This window comes from Vanessa cardui, chromosome 9, assembly GCF_905220365.1.
Source record: "Vanessa cardui chromosome 9, ilVanCard2.1, whole genome shotgun sequence".
Taxonomy (NCBI): Eukaryota; Metazoa; Arthropoda; class Insecta; order Lepidoptera; family Nymphalidae; genus Vanessa; species Vanessa cardui.
The window spans coordinates 5956555-5969815 of record NC_061131.1 but is presented as its reverse complement, the minus strand read 5'-3'; the positions used below and the strand labels follow the sequence as shown (position 1 = coordinate 5969815).

Here is a 13261-nt window from a genome sequence, read left to right as displayed (position 1 = left end):
GCCTCCTCTTCTGTTTAGGAGAGGGTTTGGAACATATCTCACCACGCTGTTCCAATGCGGGTTGGTGGAATGAACATATGGCAGAATTATTATGAAATTAGACACATGCAGGTTTCCTCACAATGTTTTTCTTTACCGCCGAGCACGAGATGAATTATAAACACAAATTATTAAGCACATACATATAGTCATGCTTGCCTGGGTTTGAACCCGCAATCATCGGTTAAGATGCACGCGTTGTTACCACTCACCTCATTTACAACGTTATTATTGCTCATAGGGTCAACTATAAAATTTTACCGTGGAGTATATCTGTTGTAATACTTTAGCAAAATCATTAACAAATCTGCTCATGACGAAAACAAAATATACATTTTTTTCTTTGTTAATTTATTTCAGTTTCGCATGAATGCATTAGAGCGGAATTTGAGATTGTCATTCCATACCGATTGGAATATTTTTTATGCAAGAGGCGTTGACCATTTACGAGGTAGTCCAATTGCCTGTGGCAGACAGGCGATTGGGCTACCTACATAATGGATAACAAAAAAAATTACTGAACTTACAAATAATATTTTTGATAAAATATTTTAACCTAAGTTTGATTTAATCACGTTCTTTATATACGTAATATGTCCCTTGTTGGTGTTAGTTAAATTCGTTATATATTGGGATTTTTTTATTGAGTTTATTAAATCCGTAAAGATAGTCGTCAAATATTGATTTATGCAAAGTAAAGGTACATTCTCGTTGGAAAACGTTCGACGCCTCTATCATGTGCGATAGTGCTTAATCAAAACTTCAATTAAATTTCCATACTGCCTTTCGTTATACAGCTGTATTGGGGATATTGCACAAATTAATGTACTCATTTTAATCAATATACTGCTAACTACGTAGAATTATCAAATATTTTTAAAGTATGGTATTTAATCATTTCTTTTATTATTATATAAATAACAAGAAGGCACGTGTCATATTAGACAACCAACCTTAGGAACTTAGATGTTCAGTCTGTTTTTCTACTAATATATGGTTCCGTATACCCTTCAAAAAGGTACACGATTTTAATTTTTTTTTTATGGTATAGGTCGGCGGACTAGCATATGGGCCAACTGATGGTAAGTGGTCACCATCACCCATAGACAATGACGCTGTTAGAAATATTTACTATTCTTTACATCGTCAATGTGCGACCAACCTTGTGAACTAAGATGTCACGTCCCTCGTGCCTGTAGTTACACTGGCTCACTCACCCTTCAAACCGGAACACAACAATACTAGTATTGTTATTTGGCGGAAGAATAACTGATGAGTGGGTTGTACCTACCCAGACGGGCTAGCACAAAGCCAACCAAGTAAATAATTGTTATGAAAAAAACTAACGTAAATTTACTAAATATAAAACCCCGACGTGGGTAATTGCTACAAGGTAGGCTAAAGATAGATAAATCCGCTGGCGGGTAAATTTTATTAACAAACTCATTTTAAAAGGGCACCTCAGGTTTAATAAAACAAAGGATTTGACAGGTGAACAAGAACCAAACACAATTCACTGAAGAAATCTCCGAACGCTCTATTGGTGTGGGTGCAAACACTCGACGCGAGAGTGGTTTGCTTAGGACCCTCGATCGTAGAACAGACAGCCGGATTACGTATTGAACGAGCTATCGTGACACTGTGGACACGATAACATGATATTTTCACTAAAAACCATCAAAAATAACATGACACTTAACGGATTGTAAATAAATTATATTTTCTTTCTTAGATATTCCAAATCAACCATGTTACTTTTTCTCTTTACTTAATTGAATTAAATATTTAGCTGTTTATTAAACATTCAACTAACTGCCGCTTAGTTAAAAAAGCTCAAGTAATTGGCAACGACACATCGTATGCATAAATTTGCCTAGCGTAAACCAAAAAGTTTTTAGTAGATATATAAAGAAAATAATAGTAAAAATATTAAAGCAAAGAATATGTTTATTAAATAAAAAAAGTAGTTCAACGGATAACCACAAAAGAACAAGTATGTATTTAAACGTCAAAGATCTACTACTGTAATTTGTTTTTAATATTAACTAAAAAAAAAGAAATATCTCAATGATTTCTCAAGATTGCGAGGTCTTTTGAAAATTTGACTTAAACAAATGTTAGGCAAGTCCCTCGCGGAAGTCTCAAATCTCGGTAGCAATATAAATTTATATTATTAAAATTTTAATAGACAATCTATAGATTGTCTATTAAAATTATGTTATAACATAGAATTAATGAATACGTAGTATTTGTGAGTTCGGATTACTTGAAAAAATTTCGTCCTGTATGTATAAAGGAGATCAGTAAAAACCTGCCTATTTATCCTTTAGGATACAAATAATATTTACGAGTAGGTACTTCCGCATTTATAATAGTCCTACTTGCACTAAATATCAGCAATATATCCCTTTTTCATAATATCTTGCAGATTTAATTATATATATAACTTTTTTTATTATGTTTTATTTCATGGAACGCTCGATTACTCGCGTTTTTTGTTCTGCGGATCATTTTTTATTAATTAATCTTTATCTCTCACGTTTCTGAGTCTCTAATAATTTTATTTACGTTTTTCTAAGACAATGTTTTCGTGTACGGACATCACTCAATTTAGTTACTTATCTACAGGTAATATTTAATTAATTAAATTTTCGACACCTTCCGGTTCAATCAGTGACATATTGATATATGACATAATGAAATATCATGAATTTGAAGTCACTCGATTAAAACATAATTTTCAAAATGATGGTCATGAAAACATTTTTGAATTTTATTTGTAGTTCAAAGATGTTAAACATAAATATAAATAATATAAACGCAAAAAAATGAATAAGTATTTTTTTAAACTTGATTCCTTTACATTTTTAAACACCAATTATTGGATCAGAATGGTGAAATACGAATTAAACCTTAACCTCAAAAGAAGAGGAGGCCTTAGCAGCAGCATACCAATAAAAAAATTACTTTACAAATATAGTTATGTACATTAAAACTTAACCATTAAGGAACCCTCTGTCATATCAATCGCTATTTAATTTTAAAATAAGTTCTCGAGACGAGTAATCAATATAAATTAAGCAAAATTTTGTTTAATCATCTCTATAAATGACCATTTTGAATTTTCATTTCTCTGAATAAAAATTTTTGGAAATTAATTGATATTAATCATGACGTTGTAAATATATTATACGGGAAATTGAGTGGATTATATAATTATAACATAATTATAGTATTATCTATTTTACTACATATCATATACCTATATATAAAAATATAACCTAATTATAGCATTATATACGGTACATATTTTTTTATATATAATCATGGTTACAATAAAATAGATCTACGTAAGAACCTTTATTCCTGACTAAAATCAGGGATCTATTTTATATTTTTAAGCTAAAATAGCGAAGCCCCGTCAAATAATTTATTATTAGTTTAGATTCCCGACCGCAATACCAACAGCGGAAAACTTCACCTCCTAATTGGTTTGTAAATTATCATTTTTGTGGTTTCGTACTATAGGTATTACATTTAATTAAATTGAATGTAATGCTTAAGTATTATATAATTGTTCATGCTTTGAAACATATAATTGTCATTATCAGGTCGATATTGGTAGGTCGGAAAATGTATTTAAATTTGATTTCAGGTGGATTTTTCAACTTATTCTAACTCTACGTTTATTTCATTTCAGATATTAAACAAGGCGTGATTCAATAAACAATTCACTTCTAAATTCGAAAAGGTACGTATGGTTTTATTTGTAGAATATATTACTACTTTAGAATACCAGGAATTCCGAGAATCTATCTTTTATTTTATCGAACGTATGTTATTTTCTAAGAATTTCAAAATAGTTTACAGCGAAATTGGCTTTTTAACAAAATTAGTTATATAATTGAGTATAAAGTCCATTAACCGTTTACTAATAGGGCTCCATTTCTTTTAGGAATATATTTGTTCCTCGCAATTTTTTTAGTAAAATTGTGCCTAGAACAAGCCTTAGCTCGTCACTATTTTATTAATATTAAATTTTTACGATTAATATCAATTGTTACCGTAGAGTATTTATACAAAAATTAAATACGACAATACAGAAACGAAACTTACTGTCAGTTATTATAAAACAACCATTTACATTTTCCCTAAATAAAGGGAGTCTTATTAAATTTATTTTCTTTTTAATGCCAGTTTGTTTATTCCATCTTAAAACCTCAAGAATTTTCATAAACTTTTCATTCCTCAATATTTTCTAAGAAATACACTTTACATCAATACATAAGTCAGTTTAACAAAGGTAGGTCCTTGGCAGTTCAACCTCGCTAAGTAACACATTTGATCAAAATCGGTTTTGTGGTTTATTCGTGAAAGCTTAACAGACAAACACACCGAGTTAAGTAGGCATTTAGAATATTAGTAAACATCACACAGTTCACTTAATATACATACGGACGAACTTCATATAATACAGGAGTACCTTAGTATAGAATAATTAACATATTAGTCGTTCAAGATTCGAAATCTTAGGTAAGCTAACTTTATAAAAAGGTTCCTTTATAAAGTGACTTTACCTACTAAAACTGACAGCACGTAAATCTTTTCAAAAATGTATATATTAATACTCTATATGAAAGACAACACCAATTAATTTAATGCTGTTTTCATATACCAATTCTTCTGCGGTGAAAGAGTTAAGAAGTAAAGCAAACAATTTTACACATTTTTCAAAGTAAAGAAGTGTTAATCTGTTAATATTTTAACTCTAGGCTGAAGTTACATTCTATTGAAGAGTAACCCGATAGTTAGCTCAGCATTGTCATTATTACCAGCTGTTATTACTAACGTCTGTCGACAATGATCGGTTCCAACTTATAAATACGATTTTTACATATTTATGTGCTTTAATCACACGTTTTTTATGGAGACTTTGTATTAAAAATTTTCTTAATTAAAATGTGTTTGCTGTCCTTTAAACAAATCAACCATTTTCCGTATCAAGACCTGGTGTTGCCTGACCAAAAAAAAAGCAAAAAAATATATTATAAAAAAATTAACATGAGGCAAGGACTCTTCTATATTCACAGTCACGATTTCAACGAGTCCGTACTAAAAACCGCAACCTGTTTAATTGGCGTTAAAATAACGATGTGACTGAATTATAGCTCTGTAATAAATAATATTTTTTTTAACATCCTGTCGTCAAATCATTTAATATTTTGAGGCTTTAATGTGTGCAGTCACTGAATCGAATATTGATACAATGAAAATGGATATGTTGTTATATGGTATCGTGTTTTACGTATTTTGCGTTTATTCAGGATGGGAATGCTATATGATATGTATGGATTCGTCGTTTCAACCAATCATAATTTCTCATTAATAAACGTAGTCTGTACGATATTCCCATAGAGAACAGTCTTGACCATTATATGTTTTCCGTCTCTTATTTCGTGTCTTCCACGCTAGATAAGAAACGGTAAACTCACTTAGAACTCTAAGTCTCGTGTGGTTAAGGATAAGGAAAATGGTGCTTGTATGGTTAGTAATCCTTAGCATATTTAGTATTGCTGTTTTTGTGTTTGAAGCTTGAGTAAGTCAGTGTAAATATACTTTATACTAATATTATAACGTGAATTTATGCAATGAAAAATATGCATACGATATAAATTTCATTTTCATTTAGTGTTTATGTTTATCTATTTTTTTTTTCATTGTATATTTTTTAGTATTAGTACACTAACATAGTCTTTATGTTGCTGTTGTTACTAACAAGTGGACTGTAATTAAATAAAATAAATAAAATAAATATGAGACAACATCACATACATTACTCTGATCCCAATGTAAGTTGCTGAAGCACTTGTGTTATGGAAATCAGAAGTAACGACGGTACCACAAACACCCAGACCCAAGACAACATAGAAAACTAATGGTAATCTATTTAAATAAAACTAATTATAACGGATGAATCGCGTATATTAATTATTTTTAAACATCCCGACGTTTCGAGCACTTTGCCTACTACTTAGTCTACCCGTGACCACGAACACTGCAAAGTGCTCGAAACGTCGGGATGTTTAAAAATAATTAATATACGCGATTCATCCGTTATAATTAGTTTTATTTAAATGTGTAATAATCGCGAAAATTTAAGACAACATTAATGGTAATCTACATCGACTCGGCCGGGAATCGAACCCGGGACCTCAGAGTGGCGTACCCATGAAAACCGGTGTACACAATACTCGACCACGGAGGTCGTCATTGTCTTAAATAAATAGATTATTATTATTATAAATATTACGAGAACGAAAAAAATAGATTTAATTCAGACTTTTATTAAATACAGTTACATTGAGCACGTAGAGAAAGTATTTAATGCAAAAGGAAGAACTATGAAGATTTCAGAGCGTAGAGCGCAGAAGTGTTAATAAGGAATTCAAAACAGCACTTAAGATACAAATAATTACGATCTAAATTATAATAAAGAAGGGGTGTCATCATTGATGTCGCTGTTGTCAAAATATTTAAATAGCAGCTAAACTGTTATTTCTCTTACACAGTCAAACCATTGAATCAAATTTATTGAACTTTGTTTAAAAGTAATTCCTAATAAATAAACTCTACCATCATATACATCTGATTCTTATTACACAACACAATAGACAGCACGTACACTAATTATTTCTCGAATATGGTAAATTTTAAAATTGGTATATTGTAATATTTACTATATTCGATTTTTAATTTTATTGTATAAACATTTTTCAGCCTCAACGATTTAATTTATTTTTAAAACAAAAAATGTTTTATAAAACCTTATTTCTGTAATATTTCTCTTTCTCTCTGCTAAAACAATCCATATTTACAATGTGTGCACTTCAATACAATTGTAACAATTCAAATATAATATTTGCTGCGAGACCTTTGAGATATCCTATACCTTGAGGCAAAAGAAAAAGGACATATATAAATAATGCAAGTACGTTATAAATACTTTGTAATATTTGCAGAACTTTGAACAATAGCAACTCTGCCTGAGAGGCGATTTGAGCAAACCAAAAGATTTCTCAAGCTGACAATTGAAACCGGAACACTAGTGAGGTGAAAAATAAGTCTTTAATGTTTCTTGTTTTACTAACATATGTTATTCGTACGTTATGAAATCTATATTTTTATTTTAAATGCGAAAGTAATTCGTTCTATCTGTCTTGCTCTTTCACGTCAAAATAACTGAAACAAACCTGTTAAGGACCTATATGAAACCAAAGTCAAGTTAAAAAAAATCAAAAAAATTAAAACCTTTTTAGCCATTGTTAGCATATTGAAATTGAAAAAATATATAAAGTAAAAAGTAACAGCCTGTAAATTTCCCACTGCTGGGCTAAAGGCCTCCTCTCCCTTTTTGAGGAGAGGGCTTAGAACATATTCCACCACGCTGTTCCAATGCGGGTTGGTGGAATACACATGTGGCAGAATTTCTATGAAATTTGTCATATGCAGGTTTCCTCACGATGTTTTCCTTCACCGCAAAGCACGAGATGAATTATAAAGACAAATTAAGCACATGAAACAGCGATGCTTGCCTGGGTTTGGACCCGCAATCATCGGTTAAGATGCACGTGTTCAAACCACTGGGCCGTCTCGGCTTTTTTTTTTGGGGGGGAAAAAATATATATATTGAACTTATTTTAATATCAACTGATTTACCTATATTTTATAATTCCACAAAGTTATCTTACCATGTATTTTTATGCTTATTTATGCTTCCTCTTTGTTTTATTTTAAACGAATTTATATAATATCAAGCCTACGACCTATTTAGTATCTAAAGGGAAATTTTGGAATAGTTATTTTCGAACATCGTAAAGTATCTCATATTAAACAAGAAATATCGATCAGTTTCAACGAAACTCTAGTGAGAGACCGATTTTAATTAGTTGAACGTTCCCTTTACACAATTCAACTATTTTAATAAATATACATCCATGCGATTGGAGCTGGCTCACTTCACACGCGTTGCAATTTCCAATTAATAAATAAAATAAAAAACACTATTATATAATATTTGTTTGTATTTATAACTTTTTTTACTTTACTCCATTTATTTGTATCGAAAATGCACACAAATTAAAAATACTTCAAAAAATCTACGGTCCTAAAATCTCCAAGGATTACTCTTTGACCAAAATCGGTTAAGCTGCGATTCGATTTATCTATTTTATCTCGATTTCATTATTTATTTATTAATATATAAATTGTATTAATTAGGTAAAAGTTATTGTATACGTTAAATAATATTAATATTTATGTATGAGAACCGTTTTGACTTTGATTTAGAACCAGCATCGTCAGCATACAGACATTTTTTACACGGTTCCCTGATGTCGTATCTAGGTGAAATATTCTGCTATCAATCCTGAACTGTTAGCAATATTTTAAAGCAAACACTATTAAAAAGTCTGTAGTACCAAAAACTAACTTTAACTGGAAGGTGCTTTAAATCTAAAAATAACTCAAAATATATAGAAAATTTAAAGTATCTTTCGTCATTCCTTTCCTCAGTTATTTTATCTCAGTTGTTAAAACATCTTAACAGATGAAACCTACTTGTGTCTTATTTAAATGTATTTTTGGAAAACGTGTATCCATCACCTGACATGGTTCAACGTGGTGAAATTACCTCGAACTCTCTTTAAAGAAAGAAGAAGGGCTTAAACCAGCTGTAAGCAACCGAACGACTAAGGCCTTCTTGTTACAGTTACAGGCTGTAACAGTAATTTATTATTATTATTACTTTAGTTGGTATAGCAAAACATTTAAATATAATTAATAAAAATATACTAAGTTTGCGAAAGAGTCTTAATCGAATACAGTCCAAATTCGAATTCAAAAATTTGGGGATAAAAGATCAAGCAAAGCCTGAACAAACCTACCATTAATTTAAACATCGAAGTATCGAGAAAAAATATTTAAACACATATGGTATTTGCCGTAATGTATAAAAAATTGTGACCGCAAATCGTGAATAAATCACTTTCGAATAACACTCATAATACTCAGGAAGATTTCCCTAGCCGCCGCCACTATTAATCTTTCACATCTTACTTATTCAGTAAAATAATGATTCATGTGAATTCAGAACAACATTTTTCGAATAGAAATAATAAATTTTCGCTTTTAAAAATTTATTGCGCTTAACTTGCGTAAATCAAACGGGAAATGTGTTTTGATATATAATTTAATCATTTCAAATCATATTCTTTAATATTAAAATAACATAACAGTTCTTTCATTACACCACGAAATATCAGGTCATGTTACGAATATCGCTAATAATCGTAAAATAAAATGAAATTTTGTTTGGCTGCATGTTAGTTTACACTTTAGTTAGGTAACTACCATAATATTTATTTTAACAACTAGACAGAAGAAACTTGTTTACCTAAAATATAAAAATTTAATCTCAATTTACATATACATTTTGGAATAATAATAAAATTTACAAGAAAGCTTAAAAGTGGTTTAATAAAATTGGCAATTGTTTTAACATTTCCAAATGAATAAAAATTAAGAATAAAAATATTGAGTTCTTTTTACGACATTTCAATTGAACTAAAATTTTGAATCCTTAACTTTTGAAACCTAAAATTAATTTAAATAAAATACTGGCAATAGTACAACTATTACATAAAAATACAAAACAACGTTGTTTTAAGTACTAAGAAGTTTGACTTGGAGTAATTTATTTAATAAAGAAATAAACAGAATTTAAAAAAAAAGAATGACCATAATAAACAAATACGCTAAATCGAAAAAGAAAACAAATTCATATTACAAAGAAAAATCAACAAAATACAAAACAAACTACGTGAATTCATCGGAATGCCGTTGACACGGACGTTTGGGATAATCTCATCGAAAGATTTGATTTTCCGCTAAATTTGATAGAAGTAATGAAACACTCCCTCGGGTGTCAGCCCGATCCGACTCGACAGAATGTGGAACACTGGATTGTTAAATTATAAAAAGGAGCAATACAAAACACTCTACACTAGTTTTGTTAAATCTATTGTAGCTCATTTAATTTTATTTAATAAAATAAATAATGAGAAAATTTATCAATGTAAATATCTACATATTTAAATCAAATCAATACTGACTATATGTCTAAATTCAGAGTCAGGTTAATAAAGACAATTTAAAGAAAAACATATAAAAAAAATTAACGAGAAGACAAATCTTATTAGCAACAAATAAATATATAAATATTTAAATCGCAATACAGAAAAATCGCTTTGTAAAAAGTATAAGTCCTCTAGAGGATGTAGACTTTAATGAATGAAGGATATTAATTTAGAGTGACGTTACCTCATTTGTGGAATTATGATAAATAGTTAAGACATTATGCTGGATCAGATTAACATACTTACATACATTCACACCGGTTGAAATATATACTCACCCTTAGATAAGATTTAATAGTATGTTTTGCCTCTTCGTCGTAACTCACTGTATAACGTTTTATAGAGTTTTAAATCACAATAATTCTCAAGAACTTTCACCTCAAGAATGTGCTACGATTTTTATTTACAAACTCTTATTAATTCCAGAAAATGATAGTTACAATTCGAATAATCGATTGATTCGGTTCTAGAATCGATTAAATAATTTAATATAAACTTAAAATACGTTTTATGAATATTTATTTATTATTATTTTTTTATATTAAAAATAAACAAACAAACATGAATATAAAGAAATCGATGAATAATACTTTGAAAATATATTAAAATAAAGTATTTTGCTTGGAAAAAGATTTGATTACAATTTGTCTCTAGTATAGATAAATTTTCCTTAAATTCCCTCATCTTAGATTCGACAGTGTGTTTCGTTAGCACATTCCTCTTATTCAATTTGCCAGCGAATCTGTTCCGTCAACCCTATTACCTCTTATGCCAAGATTTATTTGATTATACTATGGCGTTTGAAGTCACTGTAATTTTCATGGGTTTGTTGAAAATTTTAAAAGCAAATGTTGCCAGAATGCTTCGTCTCTCGCTAAAAATATCTTATATTACAATAACAGGCTAATTTAAGAATAAGTCTCAAATTCATAAATAAAATAGATACAATTTATTAAGTGTAACATTATAATTAATAAAATAAACAACTAAATCGGACATTATGTAAATAAATATAATTTGTACGCGTTTAACGGTACAGAAGACAATCAAATACTTTTATTAATAATTACTAATAGTAATATGACACGATTGTTGAGACTTTCATTTAAAAAACGAAGTTTCTATAATCGCTGTTTACATTGCAATCGAAGTACCATTAAATCGAGATTATTGGATCACTACATAACAAGTTTCCTGCAAGCGACTAGTCCTTCCTATAATAGGTACACTTAACGTGAGCACTGGACACTCTTCTCGGTAAATATTTGCTCAATAATTGCACGTCCACGATGACGTCTGTAGAATAAATATTCCCTCCCCTAGAGGAATGTACGGATGAGGTACAGATGGCTTCGGTGGCAATTTCTTGCACCGTGATATAGACTTTATCACTAGTGTGACAAGGATAACAGGTAAATGCGAGGCTTACTGTACAAGATACCTTACGCTCGAAGCATCTCTTTATTGAACGAAATTATGCCTCATTGCTTTGTTTATGCATAACTGGCGAGATTCCCGGAGTTTTTTTGTTTAGCGTCGTCATTATCTATATGGGAGCGTTTGAAAAGTACAGTTGTGTTTATTTATTACGAATCTTTTGTAGATTCTGGTGTTTTAAGTCATAAATTAGACATTTGTACATGACTAAGTTTCGCCGGCGGTTTCACTCGCGTTTTAGGAGTTGGTCGAAGGTGTTAGGTATGAAAAGTAGCGCACGTCCCTCCTTGAAGTACAAGCTTGTTTCATAACAAATTTCATCGTATTTGGCTCAGTGGCTTGACTGTGAAATAAGCCGCAGACAGAGTTACTTTCACATTTATAATATTTATATAGATTATAGGAGATTTCATTTTTCATTGTCATTTTTCAATATTAATAGTGAAAAATGACAATGAAAAACTACATCAACAATAATAAAAATGAAATAAACTAAAACTAAAAGTCTTTCGTAATTTTTATTTCTTTGTTTTTGTCAGTCTTATTTTGAGCCTTATGAATAGCTCAAATAAGTGTCTTCATTATTATTAACTCGCAGAAAAGAATATAATACCTTTTCTCATCGTATTCCAATTGAATTTCTTATTTCATAATACCGACTTATATTTCCTGATTGAGTATAACCCACTTTACTTCCTAACTAAACCCCATATATCGAATCCATTTACATAAAGAATGAATAAAAAGTTACGTATCAAGAAACTTACAAGTCAATATACGTTTTTTAGAAGTGGTCCTTCTAAGAGAATGGAATCAACTTGTCTATGACAATTGTTTGGCCTAAGCAATTACTGACTCCTTCGTTAACGATCGCTGGTTTGAACCCCACTGAGACAAATGTTTGTATTAGGAATATGGATGTTTGTCATGGTTTTGGTGTTCGTATTTGTGTTTTACTTGTTTCTGAACCCTTGACACGGTTCCCTAGTCGAGGCGCATGAGAGTTACGAGATTATTAATTATTTAATTCCGCTTACCCAACTCGTTTTACTTACCCACTTTTATGTTTTATATTAAACAATGAAATTTAATGATTGTTAATGAAGAATAAAGTATTCTTATAAATACAATAATCTGATCATTATTGGAGTTATAAGAATGAAATTAAAATTATTGTAATTCACTTATATAATAGTACTAGTAGTCACCGACTTCGCTAGCTTTTTAGAGATTGGTTGTCATGTGTTAGGCAAAAAAAGTAGACCACGTCCTTCTTTTAAGTTCAAATTTGTTTCATACAAAATTTCATCAAATTCGGTTTAGAGGTTTGGTCGTGAAAGAGCGACATACAGACAGACAGACAAGAGTTACTTTGACATTTACAATATTAATATGGATTAATACTAGCTATCCGTCTCGACTTCCTACAGGTAAAGTATGTATTTATCCCGTGCTATTTTTGAACCTATGACATATTAACAGTCGCCCCCGATCTATTTGCTAGTACTGTACTAATGCGTAGTACAACACGTCTCGCCTATTTTTGCACGCGTCTGTTTAAATGTCTCAATATTTTTTTAAAGTAAATAGCC

At 30.2% G+C, this 13261-nt stretch overlaps 1 protein-coding gene across 2 annotated transcripts in view; it reads left to right on the top strand.

The window, feature by feature from the left end:
• LOC124532332 (poly(rC)-binding protein 3) overlaps window positions 1-13261 on the top strand; it is a 203276-nt gene that overhangs the window by 142335 nt on the left and 47680 nt on the right. For both annotated transcript variants that reach the window (XM_047107196.1, XM_047107195.1), the window contains exon 3: window positions 3740-3790. The gene's annotated coding sequence lies outside the window, so the exon portion shown is untranslated. The remainder of the gene's footprint in view (window positions 1-3739; window positions 3791-13261) is intronic.